This window comes from Hyla sarda, unplaced genomic scaffold (genome assembly GCF_029499605.1).
Source record: "Hyla sarda isolate aHylSar1 unplaced genomic scaffold, aHylSar1.hap1 scaffold_1308, whole genome shotgun sequence".
NCBI classification, from domain to species: Eukaryota; Metazoa; Chordata; class Amphibia; order Anura; family Hylidae; genus Hyla; species Hyla sarda.
Window position 1 is genome coordinate 12,453 of NW_026607932.1, and position 15,847 is coordinate 28,299.

Sequence of the window (15,847 nt, forward strand, 5' to 3'; positions counted from 1 at the left end):
TGCAATGGATGGCTGGAAGCATTTGTCTTTGCCTTTGCAATACCACAGAAGCAATGCATGGTCAATGTACAGCAATGACACACCTGTGTGAACAGCCAGGAGACCCCCCCATGTTATGTTACATAGTTACATAGTTAGTACGGTCGAAAAAAGACATATGTCCATCAAGTTCAACCAGGGAATTAAGGGGTAGGGGTGTGGCGCGATATTGGGGAAGGGATGAGATTTTATATTTCTTCATAAGCATTAATCTTATTTTGTCAATTAGGAACATTCAGCACCCACCCGCTATCAAGGCAGCTGCCTATCATGTCATGCCCTACCTGCACAGGTGTGCTGGCTACTCAAATGATCCAATTAAGGAGGCCATTTAGTCAGCAGCAGCAGAAGTCCTGTGCCTGGACGCTCCAACAGCGGCCAGACACAAGCAGAAGCAGAAGCAGCAGAAGCAGCAGCAGCACCACCTTTTGTTTTTTGGCTGCAGCAGCAGCAAGGCCCACAGGGCTGGCTAGCTGGCTAGCCAGCAAGCAGGTAGCAATGAAAGTAGGAATCTTTCTTTTTAACCATGTAAGGGGGTGGTGCACTGTACCCGAAGATACTGCCATATCGGGTCAATGCATAGGGCGACGGAAGCAAGCTTCGAAATCGGCCCCCGTTCTCAAAAATCCATTTAATATATGGTCCCCAGATAGGGGACGTATCAGATATTAAACTGATAAGAACAGATACTACACTTGATCTTAGCCAAAAGGCCGAGAAGCGATAACCGTGAAAGGGGCGGGCCCAACAAGGTGCCCTTCATGGGCACTATCACTGCTTGCTGTCAGGGAGGCTGCCAGACAATTTTCCATGCACACTCTGGGCTGGGGGGCAGTCAACCACCAGTACACACAGCAGAACCTAAACCCATACCATTATTGCTAAGCAGCAAGACAGGGGCCCATTGCACTCCCACGGGGCCTTTTTAAATGCAATCCATAACCCGGATTTGCCAGGAACCCTTCTTACTCCTCCTACTTGCATGTGACACTGGGCTTAGGATCTGCATAGGAAACACACACACAAGCACACACCTACCTTTGTTGCCTGCAGATGCCTCCTTGGCTGTCCCCAAACGGTATCAAACCAACACCCACGGGAAGCTGTAAGCATAGAGGACATGCCTGCACCCCATTGGACTTACCTGTGTGGGTTAAACCCGGGTTATTTGACAACCTATGGCGGTGATGGTTCTGCTCAGGCAGAGCAGTGCTGATGCTCCTCATAAAGCTGTCGCTGCTGTGAAGGTTCTAGGTGACATCACAAATCCCTATGGTTACATACACAACAAAGCTGGGTTGTTGTTGTTTACACTCTGCAAGGCCTGTGGAAGTGAGTGACATCATAGCACTGTAGTTCTGAGGGTTCTAGATGGATGCAACAATCTCCTGTTGCTTCTATGAAGGCCATAATAGACGACATCACCAAACAGCTCCATAGTCACATACACAGCAAAGGAGAGATGTTGTTTACACCTAGTGATGTCAGTGGTATTGAGTGACATCACAGCACAGTGCTAAGGCTCCTGGGCCTGGACACAGCAGCGGCTGCAATATCTCAACGGAGAATACGTTTATATATATGTGTGTGTGTGCGCGTATATATATATATATATATATATATATATATATATATATATATTTCTCCGCCGAAATCACTTTTAAACCCATTTCCACCTTTTTTTCCCTTCTCTTCCTCTTACTTTTTTTTCACGTTTTTTTACGTTTTTCTCCTTTTCGCCTCTTTTCTGGGCGTATTATTCTTCTTTTTCTTCTTTTTTTTCGTCTAATGCATACCCCATCAGTGCAGCAATGCTTATTCAATACCGCCAGCAGATGGAGACACTGGGGGATAATTTTCTAAGGATTTATACTGATTTTTCCTGTCTGAATTTGTCGCACAGAAAGTTGCAGGCCAAATATGTGTGACATTTCTGCGACTTTAGCTTCTAGAGCATTTTTACAACATTATACATAGGTGCTGAATACATAAAAAGCGACTGTTCAGCGACAGACAAGTCGCATCGGCTGAAAGTAGGCCAGAATGTCAGTCCATGTTGGAGCAGGTTTAGATACAGTCTAAAGTATAGATCTCAAAGTCTGTGCACAGAATTTAGCAAGGGCCTCGCACCTTCTGATGCATCAGGTAGGTGCACAATAGCATAGCCTAACCCTCTGTACTTTGGTCTATATTGATGCGGGACATAGACAGCCAGCTGATGACCAATCCATTAGTGCAATGGATGGCTGGAAGCATTTGTCTTTGCCTTTGCAATACCACAGAAGCAATGCATGGTCAATGTACAGCAATGACACACCTGTGTGAACAGCCAGGAGACACCCCCCCCCCCCATGTTATGTTACATAGTTACATAGTTAGTACGGTCGAAAAAAGACATATGTCCATCAAGTTCAACCAGGGAATTAAGGGGTAGGGGTGTGGCGCGATATTGGGGAAGGGATGAGATTTTATATTTCTTCATAAGCATTAATCTTATTTTGTCAATTAGGAACATTCAGCACCCACCCGCTATCAAGGCAGCTGCCTATCATGTCATGCCCTACCTGCACAGGTGTGCTGGCTACTCAAATGATCCAATTAAGGAGGCCATTTAGTCAGCAGCAGCAGAAGTCCTGTGCCTGGACGCTCCAACAGCGGCCAGACACAAGCAGAAGCAGAAGCAGCAGAAGCAGCAGCAGCACCACCTTTTGTTTTTTGGCTGCAGCAGCAGCAAGGCCCACAGGGCTGGCTAGCTGGCTAGCCAGCAAGCAGGTAGCAATGAAAGTAGGAATCTTTCTTTTTAACCCTGTAAGGGGGTGGTGCACTGTACCCGAAGATACTGCCATATCGGGTCAATGCATAGGGCGACGGAAGCAAGCTTCGAAATAGGCCCCCGTTCTCAAAAATCCATTTAATATATGGTCCCCAGATAGGGGACGTATCAGATATTAAACTGATAAGAACAGATTTTTTTTTTTTTTTTTTTTTTATCTAAAGCCGAGGAACGTGCTTTCGATTCACCCAAAGTGCAAGAAAAAGTGCAAACGTGTTACACTAAAAAAACGTGCACAAAGGATGCGGTCTATCGCAAGCCCTTCTCCGATAGGAGAGAGGCCCCCCAACAAACCTTACCCTTCGCCTCCGGACCAAAAGGTACCTGCGAGGTTCCAGGTTCAATGTCCCTTTTCGCCGAAGCTACTAGGGGACCACAAATGCTCCCGGCATCCCCCTTGGCGTTAGCCAAGGTATCTGCCCGCAGAGCCGATTACGGTAGGTACCCTGCCAAAGCAGGAGTACCCGGGGTGTTTGCAGGGAGGTGCGGAACCTAATGGCCACACACACCTCCCCTAGACCGCCAGGAGGGACACCCAGAAGGGCTACCGCATCCTGACCAATCCTGTGAACACACAACACGCAAAAAGTGACACAGTGAGACAAAAAAGAAATAAATAAGTGAATGTGTGCAGATATACTGCCCGGACATCCGGCCGGATCTATAAAAATTTCTCTGATCCTAGCCAGAAGGCCGGGAATCAAGAGGTGAGTGCCACAAGGTGAAGAGATTATGGTGCCCGTGCTTCAACTCAGTGAGTCTATCCTCCCAGTGAGTTTCGGCACCTCGGGGTCACCACTCCCCGAGGCACAAAAGTACCTCGGCTCTAGACCCTCTCAGCCTCATGGCGAGACCCGGAGGGAACAGGTCACATCGGGGCAGCCGTCGAGCTGATTCCTCAGAACCAGCCCCGGAAAGCCCTGGTACACCTGCATCCTCCATGCACCACCCATCCCCACCAGCATGAAAAACTGATAAGAACAGATACTACACTTGATCTTAGCCAAAAGGCCGAGAAGCGATAACCGTGAAAGGGGCGGGCCCAACAAGGTGCCCTTCATGGGCACTATCACTGCTTGCTGTCAGGGAGGCTGCCAGACAATTTTCCATGCACACTCTGGGCTGGGGGGCAGTCAACCACCAGTACACACAGCAGAACCTAAACCCATACCATTATTGCTAAGCAGCAAGACAGGGGCCCATTGCACTCCCACGGGGCCTTTTTAAATGCAATCCATAACCCGGATTTGCCAGGAACCCTTCTTACTCCTCCTACTTGCATGTGACACTGGGCTTAGGATCTGCATAGGAAACACACACACAAGCACACACCTACCTTTGTTGCCTGCAGATGCCTCCTTGGCTGTCCCCAAACGGTATCAAACCAACACCCACGGGAAGCTGTAAGCATAGAGGACATGCCTGCACCCCATTGGACTTACCTGTGTGGGTTAAACCCGGGTTATTTGACAACCTATGGCGGTGATGGTTCTGCTCAGGCAGAGCAGTGCTGATGCTCCTCACAAAGCTGTCGCTGCTGTGAAGGTTCTAGGTGACATCACAAATCCCTATGGTTACATACACAACAAAGCTGGGTTGTTGTTGTTTACACTCTGCAAGGCCTGTGGAAGTGAGTGACATCATAGCACTGTAGTTCTGAGGGTTCTAGATGGATGCAACAATCTCCTGTTGCTTCTATGAAGGCCATAATAGACGACATCACCAAACAGCTCCATAGTCACATACACAGCAAAGGAGAGATGTTGTTTACACCTAGTGATGTCAGTGGTATTGAGTGACATCACAGCACAGTGCTAAGGCTCCTGGGCCTGGACACAGCAGCGGCTGCAATATCTCAACGGAGAATACGTTTATATATATGTGTGTGTGTGCGCGTATATATATATATATATATATATATATATATATATATATTTCTCCGCCGAAATCACTTTTAAACCCATTTCCACCTTTTTTTCCCTTCTCTTCCTCTTACTTTTTTTTCACGTTTTTTTACGTTTTTCTCCTTTTCGCCTCTTTTCTGGGCGTATTATTCTTCTTTTTCTTCTTTTTTTTCGTCTAATGCATACCCCATCAGTGCAGCAATGCTTATTCAATACCGCCAGCAGATGGAGACACTGGGGGATAATTTTCTAAGGATTTATACTGATTTTTCCTGTCTGAATTTGTCGCACAGAAAGTTGCAGGCCAAATATGTGTGACATTTCTGCGACTTTAGCTTCTAGAGCATTTTTACAACATTATACATAGGTGCTGAATACATAAAAAGCGACTGTTCAGCGACAGACAAGTCGCATCGGCTGAAAGTAGGCCAGAATGTCAGTCCATGTTGGAGCAGGTTTAGATACAGTCTAAAGTATAGATCTCAAAGTCTGTGCACAGAATTTAGCAAGGGCCTCGCACCTTCTGATGCATCAGGTAGGTGCACAATAGCATAGCCTAACCCTCTGTACTTTGGTCTATATTGATGCGGGACATAGACAGCCAGCTGATGACCAATCCATTAGTGCAATGGATGGCTGGAAGCATTTGTCTTTGCCTTTGCAATACCACAGAAGCAATGCATGGTCAATGTACAGCAATGACACACCTGTGTGAACAGCCAGGAGACCCCCCCCCCCCCCCCCATGTTATGTTACATAGTTACATAGTTAGTACGGTCGAAAAAAGACATATGTCCATCAAGTTCAACCAGGGAATTAAGGGGTAGGGGTGTGGCGCGATATTGGGGAAGGGATGAGATTTTATATTTCTTCATAAGCATTAATCTTATTTTGTCAATTAGGAACATTCAGCACCCACCCGCTATCAAGGCAGCTGCCTATCATGTCATGCCCTACCTGCACAGGTGTGCTGGCTACTCAAATGATCCAATTAAGGAGGCCATTTAGTCAGCAGCAGCAGAAGTCCTGTGCCTGGACGCTCCAACAGCGGCCAGACACAAGCAGAAGCAGAAGCAGCAGAAGCAGCAGCAGCACCACCTTTTGTTTTTTGGCTGCAGCAGCAGCAAGGCCCACAGGGCTGGCTAGCTGGCTAGCCAGCAAGCAGGTAGCAATGAAAGTAGGAATCTTTCTTTTTAACCCTGTAAGGGGGTGGTGCACTGTACCCGAAGATACTGCCATATCGGGTCAATGCATAGGGCGACGGAAGCAAGCTTCGAAATCGGCCCCCGTTCTCAAAAATCCATTTAATATATGGTCCCCAGATAGGGGACGTATCAGATATTAAACTGATAAGAACAGATTTTTTTTTTTTTTTTTATCTAAAGCCGAGGAACGTGCTTTCGATTCACCCAAAGTGCAAGAAAAAGTGCAAACGTGTTACACTAAAAAAAACGTGCACAAAGGATGCGGTCTATCGCAAGCCCTTCTCCGATAGGAGAGAGGCCCCCCAACAAACCTTACCCTTCGCCTCCGGACCAAAAGGTACCTGCGAGGTTCCAGGTTCGATGTCCCTTTTCGCCGAAGCTACTAGGAGACCACAAATGCTCCCGGCATCCCCCTTGGCGTTAGCCAAGGTATCTGCCCGCAGAGCCGATTACGGTAGGTACCCTGCGAAGCAGGAGTACCCGGGGTGTTTGCAGGGAGGTGCGGAACCTAATGGCCACACACACCTCCCCTAGACCGCCAGGAGGGACACCCAGAAGGGCTACCGCATCCTGACAAATCCTGTGAACACACAACACGCAAAAAGTGACACAGTGAGACAAAAAATAAATAAATAAGTGAATGTGTGCAGATATACTGCCCGGACATCCGGCCGGATCTATAAAAATTTCTCTGATCCTAGCCAGAAGGCCGGGAATCAAGAGGTGAGTGCCACAAGGTGAAGAGATTATGGTGCCCGTGCTTCAACTCAGTGAGCCTATTCTCCCAGTGAGTTTCGGCACCTCGGGGTCACCACTCCCCGAGGCACAAAAGTACCTCGGCTCTAGACCCTCTCAGCCTCATGGCGAGACCCGGAGGGAACAGGTCACATCGGGGCAGCCGTCGAGCTGATTCCTCAGAACCAGCCCCGGAAAGCCCCGGTACACCTGCATCCTCCATGCAGCACCCATCCCCACCAGCATGAAAACTGATAAGAACAGATACTACACTTGATCTTAGCCAAAAGGCCGAGAAGCGATAACCGTGAAAGGGGCGGGCCCAACAAGGTGCCCTTCATGGGCACTATCACTGCTTGCTGTCAGGGAGGCTGCCAGACAATTTTCCATGCACACTCTGGGCTGGGGGGCAGTCAACCACCAGTACACACAGCAGAACCTAAACCCATACCATTATTGCTAAGCAGCAAGACAGGGGCCCATTGCACTCCCACGGGGCCTTTTTAAATGCAATCCATAACCCGGATTTGCCAGGAACCCTTCTTACTCCTCCTACTTGCATGTGACACTGGGCTTAGGATCTGCATAGGAAACACACACACAAGCACACACCTACCTTTGTTGCCTGCAGATGCCTCCTTGGCTGTCCCCAAACGGTATCAAACCAACACCCACGGGAAGCTGTAAGCATAGAGGACATGCCTGCACCCCATTGGACTTACCTGTGTGGGTTAAACCCGGGTTATTTGACAACCTATGGCGGTGATGGTTCTGCTCAGGCAGAGCAGTGCTGATGCTCCTCATAAAGCTGTCGCTGCTGTGAAGGTTCTAGGTGACATCACAAATCCCTATGGTTACATACACAACAAAGCTGGGTTGTTGTTGTTTACACTCTGCAAGGCCTGTGGAAGTGAGTGACATCATAGCACTGTAGTTCTGAGGGTTCTAGATGGATGCAACAATCTCCTGTTGCTTCTATGAAGGCCATAATAGACGACATCACCAAACAGCTCCATAGTCACATACACAGCAAAGGAGAGATGTTGTTTACACCTAGTGATGTCAGTGGTATTGAGTGACATCACAGCACAGTGCTAAGGCTCCTGGGCCTGGACACAGCAGCGGCTGCAATATCTCAACGGAGAATACGTTTATATATATGTGTGTGTGTGCGCGTATATATATATATATATATATATATATATATATATATATATATATTTCTCCGCCGAAATCACTTTTAAACCCATTTCCACCTTTTTTTCCCTTCTCTTCCTCTTACTTTTTTTTCACGTTTTTTTACGTTTTTCTCCTTTTCGCCTCTTTTCTGGGCGTATTATTCTTCTTTTTCTTCTTTTTTTTCGTCTAATGCATACCCCATCAGTGCAGCAATGCTTATTCAATACCGCCAGCAGATGGAGACACTGGGGGATAATTTTCTAAGGATTTATACTGATTTTTCCTGTCTGAATTTGTCGCACAGAAAGTTGCAGGCCAAATATGTGTGACATTTCTGCGACTTTAGCTTCTAGAGCATTTTTACAACATTATACATAGGTGCTGAATACATAAAAAGCGACTGTTCAGCGACAGACAAGTCGCATCGGCTGAAAGTAGGCCAGAATGTCAGTCCATGTTGGAGCAGGTTTAGATACAGTCTAAAGTATAGATCTCAAAGTCTGTGCACAGAATTTAGCAAGGGCCTCGCACCTTCTGATGCATCAGGTAGGTGCACAATAGCATAGCCTAACCCTCTGTACTTTGGTCTATATTGATGCGGGACATAGACAGCCAGCTGATGACCAATCCATTAGTGCAATGGATGGCTGGAAGCATTTGTCTTTGCCTTTGCAATACCACAGAAGCAATGCATGGTCAATGTACAGCAATGACACACCTGTGTGAACAGCCAGGAGACCCCCCCCCCCCCATGTTATGTTACATAGTTACATAGTTAGTACGGTCGAAAAAAGACATATGTCCATCAAGTTCAACCAGGGAATTAAGGGGTAGGGGTGTGGCGCGATATTGGGGAAGGGATGAGATTTTATATTTCTTCATAAGCATTAATCTTATTTTGTCAATTAGGAACATTCAGCACCCACCCGCTATCAAGGCAGCTGCCTATCATGTCATGCCCTACCTGCACAGGTGTGCTGGCTACTCAAATGATCCAATTAAGGAGGCCATTTAGTCAGCAGCAGCAGAAGTCCTGTGCCTGGACGCTCCAACAGCGGCCAGACACAAGCAGAAGCAGAAGCAGCAGAAGCAGCAGCAGCACCACCTTTTGTTTTTTGGCTGCAGCAGCAGCAAGGCCCACAGGGCTGGCTAGCTGGCTAGCCAGCAAGCAGGTAGCAATGAAAGTAGGAATCTTTCTTTTTAACCCTGTAAGGGGGTGGTGCACTGTACCCGAAGATACTGCCATATCGGGTCAATACATAGGGCGACGGAAGCAAGCTTCGAAATCGGCCCCCGTTCTCAAAAATCCATTTAATATATGGTCCCCAGATAGGGGACGTATCAGATATTAAACTGATAAGAACAGATACTACACTTGATCTTAGCCAAAAGGCCGAGAAGCGATAACCGTGAAAGGGGCGGGCCCAACAAGGTGCCCTTCATGGGCACTATCACTGCTTGCTGTCAGGGAGGCTGCCAGACAATTTTCCATGCACACTCTGGGCTGGGGGGCAGTCAACCACCAGTACACACAGCAGAACCTAAACCCATACCATTATTGCTAAGCAGCAAGACAGGGGCCCATTGCACTCCCACGGGGCCTTTTTAAATGCAATCCATAACCCGGATTTGCCAGGAACCCTTCTTACTCCTCCTACTTGCATGTGACACTGGGCTTAGGATCTGCATAGGAAACACACACACAAGCACACACCTACCTTTGTTGCCTGCAGATGCCTCCTTGGCTGTCCCCAAACGGTATCAAACCAACACCCACGGGAAGCTGTAAGCATAGAGGACATGCCTGCACCCCATTGGACTTACCTGTGTGGGTTAAACCCGGGTTATTTGACAACCTATGGCGGTGATGGTTCTGCTCAGGCAGAGCAGTGCTGATGCTCCTCATAAAGCTGTCGCTGCTGTGAAGGTTCTAGGTGACATCACAAATCCCTATGGTTACATACACAACAAAGCTGGGTTGTTGTTGTTTACACTCTGCAAGGCCTGTGGAAGTGAGTGACATCATAGCACTGTAGTTCTGAGGGTTCTAGATGGATGCAACAATCTCCTGTTGCTTCTATGAAGGCCATAATAGACGACATCACCAAACAGCTCCATAGTCACATACACAGCAAAGGAGAGATGTTGTTTACACCTAGTGATGTCAGTGGTATTGAGTGACATCACAGCACAGTGCTAAGGCTCCTGGGCCTGGACACAGCAGCGGCTGCAATATCTCAACGGAGAATACGTTTATATATATGTGTGTGTGTGCGCGTATATATATATATATATATATATATATATATATATATATATATATATATATATATATTTCTCCGCCGAAATCACTTTTAAACCCATTTCCACCTTTTTTTCCCTTCTCTTCCTCTTACTTTTTTTTCACGTTTTTTTACGTTTTTCTCCTTTTCGCCTCTTTTCTGGGCGTATTATTCTTCTTTTTCTTCTTTTTTTTCGTCTAATGCATACCCCATCAGTGCAGCAATGCTTATTCAATACCGCCAGCAGATGGAGACACTGGGGGATAATTTTCTAAGGATTTATACTGATTTTTCCTGTCTGAATTTGTCGCACAGAAAGTTGCAGGCCAAATATGTGTGACATTTCTGCGACTTTAGCTTCTAGAGCATTTTTACAACATTATACATAGGTGCTGAATACATAAAAAGCGACTGTTCAGCGACAGACAAGTCGCATCGGCTGAAAGTAGGCCAGAATGTCAGTCCATGTTGGAGCAGGTTTAGATACAGTCTAAAGTATAGATCTCAAAGTCTGTGCACAGAATTTAGCAAGGGCCTCGCACCTTCTGATGCATCAGGTAGGTGCACAATAGCATAGCCTAACCCTCTGTACTTTGGTCTATATTGATGCGGGACATAGACAGCCAGCTGATGACCAATCCATTAGTGCAATGGATGGCTGGAAGCATTTGTCTTTGCCTTTGCAATACCACAGAAGCAATGCATGGTCAATGTACAGCAATGACACACCTGTGTGAACAGCCAGGAGACCCCCCCCCCCCCCCCCATGTTATGTTACATAGTTACATAGTTAGTACGGTCGAAAAAAGACATATGTCCATCAAGTTCAACCAGGGAATTAAGGGGTAGGGGTGTGGCGCGATATTGGGGAAGGGATGAGATTTCGTATTTCTTCATAAGCATTAATCTTATTTTGTCAATTAGGAACATTCAGCACCCACCCGCTATCAAGGCAGCTGCCTATCATGTCATGCCCTACCTGCACAGGTGTGCTGGCTACTCAAATGATCCAATTAAGGAGGCCATTTAGTCAGCAGCAGCAGAAGTCCTGTGCCTGGACGCTCCAACAGCGGCCAGACACAAGCAGAAGCAGAAGCAGCAGAAGCAGCAGCAGCACCACCTTTTGTTTTTTGGCTGCAGCAGCAGCAAGGCCCACAGGGCTGGCTAGCTGGCTAGCCAGCAAGCAGGTAGCAATGAAAGTAGGAATCTTTCTTTTTAACCCTGTAAGGGGGTGGTGCACTGTACCCGAAGATACTGCCATATCGGGTCAATGCATAGGGCGACGGAAGCAAGCTTCGAAATCGGCCCCCGTTCTCAAAAATCCATTTAATATATGGTCCCCAGATAGGGGACGTATCAGATATTAAACTGATAAGAACAGATACTACACTTGATCTTAGCCAAAAGGCCGAGAAGCGATAACCGTGAAAGGGGCGGGCCCAACAAGGTGCCCTTCATGGGCACTATCACTGCTTGCTGTCAGGGAGGCTGCCAGACAATTTTCCATGCACACTCTGGGCTGGGGGGCAGTCAACCACCAGTACACACAGCAGAACCTAAACCCATACCATTATTGCTAAGCAGCAAGACAGGGGCCCATTGCACTCCCACGGGGCCTTTTTAAATGCAATCCATAACCCGGATTTGCCAGGAACCCTTCTTACTCCTCCTACTTGCATGTGACACTGGGCTTAGGATCTGCATAGGAAACACACACACAAGCACACACCTACCTTTGTTGCCTGCAGATGCCTCCTTGGCTGTCCCCAAACGGTATCAAACCAACACCCACGGGAAGCTGTAAGCATAGAGGACATGCCTGCACCCCATTGGACTTACCTGTGTGGGTTAAACCCGGGTTATTTGACAACCTATGGCGGTGATGGTTCTGCTCAGGCAGAGCAGTGCTGATGCTCCTCATAAAGCTGTCGCTGCTGTGAAGGTTCTAGGTGACATCACAAATCCCTATGGTTACATACACAACAAAGCTGGGTTGTTGTTGTTTACACTCTGCAAGGCCTGTGGAAGTGAGTGACATCATAGCACTGTAGTTCTGAGGGTTCTAGATGGATGCAACAATCTCCTGTTGCTTCTATGAAGGCCATAATAGACGACATCACCAAACAGCTCCATAGTCACATACACAGCAAAGGAGAGATGTTGTTTACACCTAGTGATGTCAGTGGTATTGAGTGACATCACAGCACAGTGCTAAGGCTCCTGGGCCTGGACACAGCAGCGGCTGCAATATCTCAACGGAGAATACGTTTATATATATGTGTGTGTGTGCGCGTATATATATATATATATATATATATATATATATATATATATATATTCTCCGCCGAAATCACTTTTAAACCCATTTCCACCTTTTTTTCCCTTCTCTTCCTCTTACTTTTTTTTCACGTTTTTTTACGTTTTTCTCCTTTTCGCCTCTTTTCTGGGCGTATTATTCTTCTTTTTCTTCTTTTTTTTCGTCTAATGCATACCCCATCAGTGCAGCAATGCTTATTCAATACCGCCAGCAGATGGAGACACTGGGGGATAATTTTCTAAGGATTTATACTGATTTTTCCTGTCTGAATTTGTCGCACAGAAAGTTGCAGGCCAAATATGTGTGACATTTCTGCGACTTTAGCTTCTAGAGCATTTTTACAACATTATACATAGGTGCTGAATACATAAAAAGCGACTGTTCAGCGACAGACAAGTCGCATCGGCTGAAAGTAGGCCAGAATGTCAGTCCATGTTGGAGCAGGTTTAGATACAGTCTAAAGTATAGATCTCAAAGTCTGTGCACAGAATTTAGCAAGGGCCTCGCACCTTCTGATGCATCAGGTAGGTGCACAATAGCATAGCCTAACCCTCTGTACTTTGGTCTATATTGATGCGGGACATAGACAGCCAGCTGATGACCAATCCATTAGTGCAATGGATGGCTGGAAGCATTTGTCTTTGCCTTTGCAATACCACAGAAGCAATGCATGGTCAATGTACAGCAATGACACACCTGTGTGAACAGCCAGGAGACCCCCCCCCCCCCCCCATGTTATGTTACATAGTTACATAGTTAGTACGGTCGAAAAAAGACATATGTCCATCAAGTTCAACCAGGGAATTAAGGGGTAGGGGTGTGGCGCGATATTGGGGAAGGGATGAGATTTCGTATTTCTTCATAAGCATTAATCTTATTTTGTCAATTAGGAACATTCAGCACCCACCCGCTATCAAGGCAGCTGCCTATCATGTCATGCCCTACCTGCACAGGTGTGCTGGCTACTCAAATGATCCAATTAAGGAGGCCATTTAGTCAGCAGCAGCAGAAGTCCTGTGCCTGGACGCTCCAACAGCGGCCAGACACAAGCAGAAGCAGAAGCAGCAGAAGCAGCAGCAGCACCACCTTTTGTTTTTTGGCTGCAGCAGCAGCAAGGCCCACAGGGCTGGCTAGCCAGCAAGCAGGTAGCAATGAAAGTAGGAATCTTTCTTTTTAACCCTGTAAGGGGGTGGTGCACTGTACCCGAAGATACTGCCATATCGGGTCAATGCATAGGGCGACGGAAGCAAGCTTCGAAATCGGCCCCCGTTCTCAAAAATCCATTTAATATATGGTCCCCAGATAGGGGACGTATCAGATATTAAACTGATAAGAACAGATTTTTTTTTTTTTTTTTTCTAAAGCCGAGGAACGTGCTTTCGATTCACCCAAAGTGCAAGAAAAAGTGCAAACGTGTTACACTAAAAAAAACGTGCACAAAGGATGCGGTCTATCGCAAGCCCTTCTCCGATAGGAGAGAGGCCCCCCAACAAACCTTACCCTTCGCCTCCGGACCAAAAGGTACCTGCGAGGTTCCAGGTTCGATGTCCCTTTTCGCCGAAGCTACTAGGGGACCACAAATGCTCCCGGCATCCCCCTTGGCGTTAGCCAAGGTATCTGCCCGCAGAGCCGATTACGGTAGGTACCCTGCCAAAGCAGGAGTACCCGGGGTGTTTGCAGGGAGGTGCGGAACCTAATGGCCACACACACCTCCCCTAGACCGCCAGGAGGGACACCCAGAAGGGCTACCGCATCCTGACCAATCCTGTGAACACACAACACGCAAAAAGTGACACAGTGAGACAAAAAAGAAATAAATAAGTGAATGTGTGCAGATATACTGCCCGGACATCCGGCCGGATCTATAAAAATTTCTCTGATCCTAGCCAGAAGGCCGGGAATCAAGAGGTGAGTGCCACAAGGTGAAGAGATTATGGTGCCCGTGCTTCAACTCAGTGAGCCTATCCTCCCAGTGAGTTTCGGCACCTCGGGGTCACCACTCCCCGAGGCACAAAAGTACCTCGGCTCTAGACCCTCTCAGCGAGACCCGGAGGGAACAGGTCACATCGGGGCAGCCGTCGAGCTGATTCCTCAGAACCAGCCCCGGAAAGCCCTGGTACACCTGCATCCTCCATGCAGCACCCATCCCCACCAGCCCCATACCGGCGTTACTGTCCACCGGCATGAAAAACTGATAAGAACAGATACTACACTTGATCTTAGCCAAAAGGCCGAGAAGCGATAACCGTGAAAGGGGCGGGCCCAACAAGGTGCCCTTCATGGGCACTATCACTGCTTGCTGTCAGGGAGGCTGCCAGACAATTTTCCATGCACACTCTGGGCTGGGGGGCAGTCAACCACCAGTACACACAGCAGAACCTAAACCCATACCATTATTGCTAAGCAGCAAGACAGGGGCCCATTGCACTCCCACGGGGCCTTTTTAAATGCAATCCATAACCCGGATTTGCCAGGAACCCTTCTTACTCCTCCTACTTGCATGTGACACTGGGCTTAGGATCTGCATAGGAAACACACACACAAGCACACACCTACCTTTGTTGCCTGCAGATGCCTCCTTGGCTGTCCCCAAACGGTATCAAACCAACACCCACGGGAAGCTGTAAGCATAGAGGACATGCCTGCACCCCATTGGACTTACCTGTGTGGGTTAAACCCGGGTTATTTGACAACCTATGGCGGTGATGGTTCTGCTCAGGCAGAGCAGTGCTGATGCTCCTCATAAAGCTGTCGCTGCTGTGAAGGTTCTAGGTGACATCACAAATCCCTATGGTTACATACACAACAAAGCTGGGTTGTTGTTGTTTACACTCTGCAAGGCCTGTGGAAGTGAGTGACATCATAGCACTGTAGTTCTGAGGGTTCTAGATGGATGCAACAATCTCCTGTTGCTTCTATGAAGGCCATAATAGACGACATCACCAAACAGCTCCATAGTCACATACACAGCAAAGGAGAGATGTTGTTTACACCTAGTGATGTCAGTGGTATTGAGTGACATCACAGCACAGTGCTAAGGCTCCTGGGCCTGGACACAGCAGCGGCTGCAATATCTCAACGGAGAATACGTTTATATATATGTGTGTGTGTGCGCGTATATATATATATATATATATATATATATATATATATATATTTCTCCGCCGAAATCACTTTTAAACCCATTTCCACCTTTTTTTCCCTTCTCTTCCTCTTACTTTTTTTTCACGTTTTTTTACGTTTTTCTCCTTTTCGCCTCTTTTCTGGGCGTATTATTCTTCTTTTTCTTCTTTTTTTTCGTCTAATGCATACCCCATCAGTGCAGCAATGCTTATTCAATACCGCCAGCAGAT

At 47.3% G+C, this 15,847-nt stretch overlaps 7 non-coding genes and 2 pseudogenes across 7 annotated transcripts; all 9 read right to left on the reverse strand.

Annotated features, from left to right (window-relative positions):
* Window positions 1-573: 573 nt before the first annotated feature.
* On the reverse strand, window positions 574-764 carry LOC130305133 (U2 spliceosomal RNA). Its single transcript, XR_008854741.1, has one exon. It is a non-coding gene; the product is annotated as a U2 spliceosomal RNA (small nuclear RNA).
* A 2,089-nt stretch (window positions 765-2,853) lies between these two features.
* On the reverse strand, window positions 2,854-3,041 carry LOC130305164 (U2 spliceosomal RNA). The gene has a single exon (XR_008854769.1). It is a non-coding gene; the product is annotated as a U2 spliceosomal RNA (small nuclear RNA).
* Window positions 3,042-3,734: 693 nt separating this feature from the next.
* Window positions 3,735-3,895, reverse strand: LOC130305170 (U2 spliceosomal RNA; annotated as a pseudogene).
* Window positions 3,896-5,983: 2,088 nt separating this feature from the next.
* LOC130305159 (U2 spliceosomal RNA) lies at window positions 5,984-6,166 on the reverse strand. Its single transcript, XR_008854765.1, has one exon. It is a non-coding gene; the product is annotated as a U2 spliceosomal RNA (small nuclear RNA).
* A 693-nt stretch (window positions 6,167-6,859) lies between these two features.
* On the reverse strand, window positions 6,860-7,019 carry LOC130305169 (U2 spliceosomal RNA; annotated as a pseudogene).
* Window positions 7,020-9,109: 2,090 nt separating this feature from the next.
* Window positions 9,110-9,300, reverse strand: LOC130305156 (U2 spliceosomal RNA). The gene has a single exon (XR_008854763.1). It is a non-coding gene; the product is annotated as a U2 spliceosomal RNA (small nuclear RNA).
* Window positions 9,301-11,406: 2,106 nt separating this feature from the next.
* Window positions 11,407-11,597, reverse strand: LOC130305134 (U2 spliceosomal RNA). The gene has a single exon (XR_008854742.1). It is a non-coding gene; the product is annotated as a U2 spliceosomal RNA (small nuclear RNA).
* Window positions 11,598-13,681: 2,084 nt separating this feature from the next.
* Window positions 13,682-13,863, reverse strand: LOC130305160 (U2 spliceosomal RNA). The gene has a single exon (XR_008854766.1). It is a non-coding gene; the product is annotated as a U2 spliceosomal RNA (small nuclear RNA).
* A 686-nt stretch (window positions 13,864-14,549) lies between these two features.
* On the reverse strand, window positions 14,550-14,737 carry LOC130305172 (U2 spliceosomal RNA). Its single transcript, XR_008854773.1, has one exon. It is a non-coding gene; the product is annotated as a U2 spliceosomal RNA (small nuclear RNA).
* Between the last annotated feature and the right edge of the window lie 1,110 nt (window positions 14,738-15,847).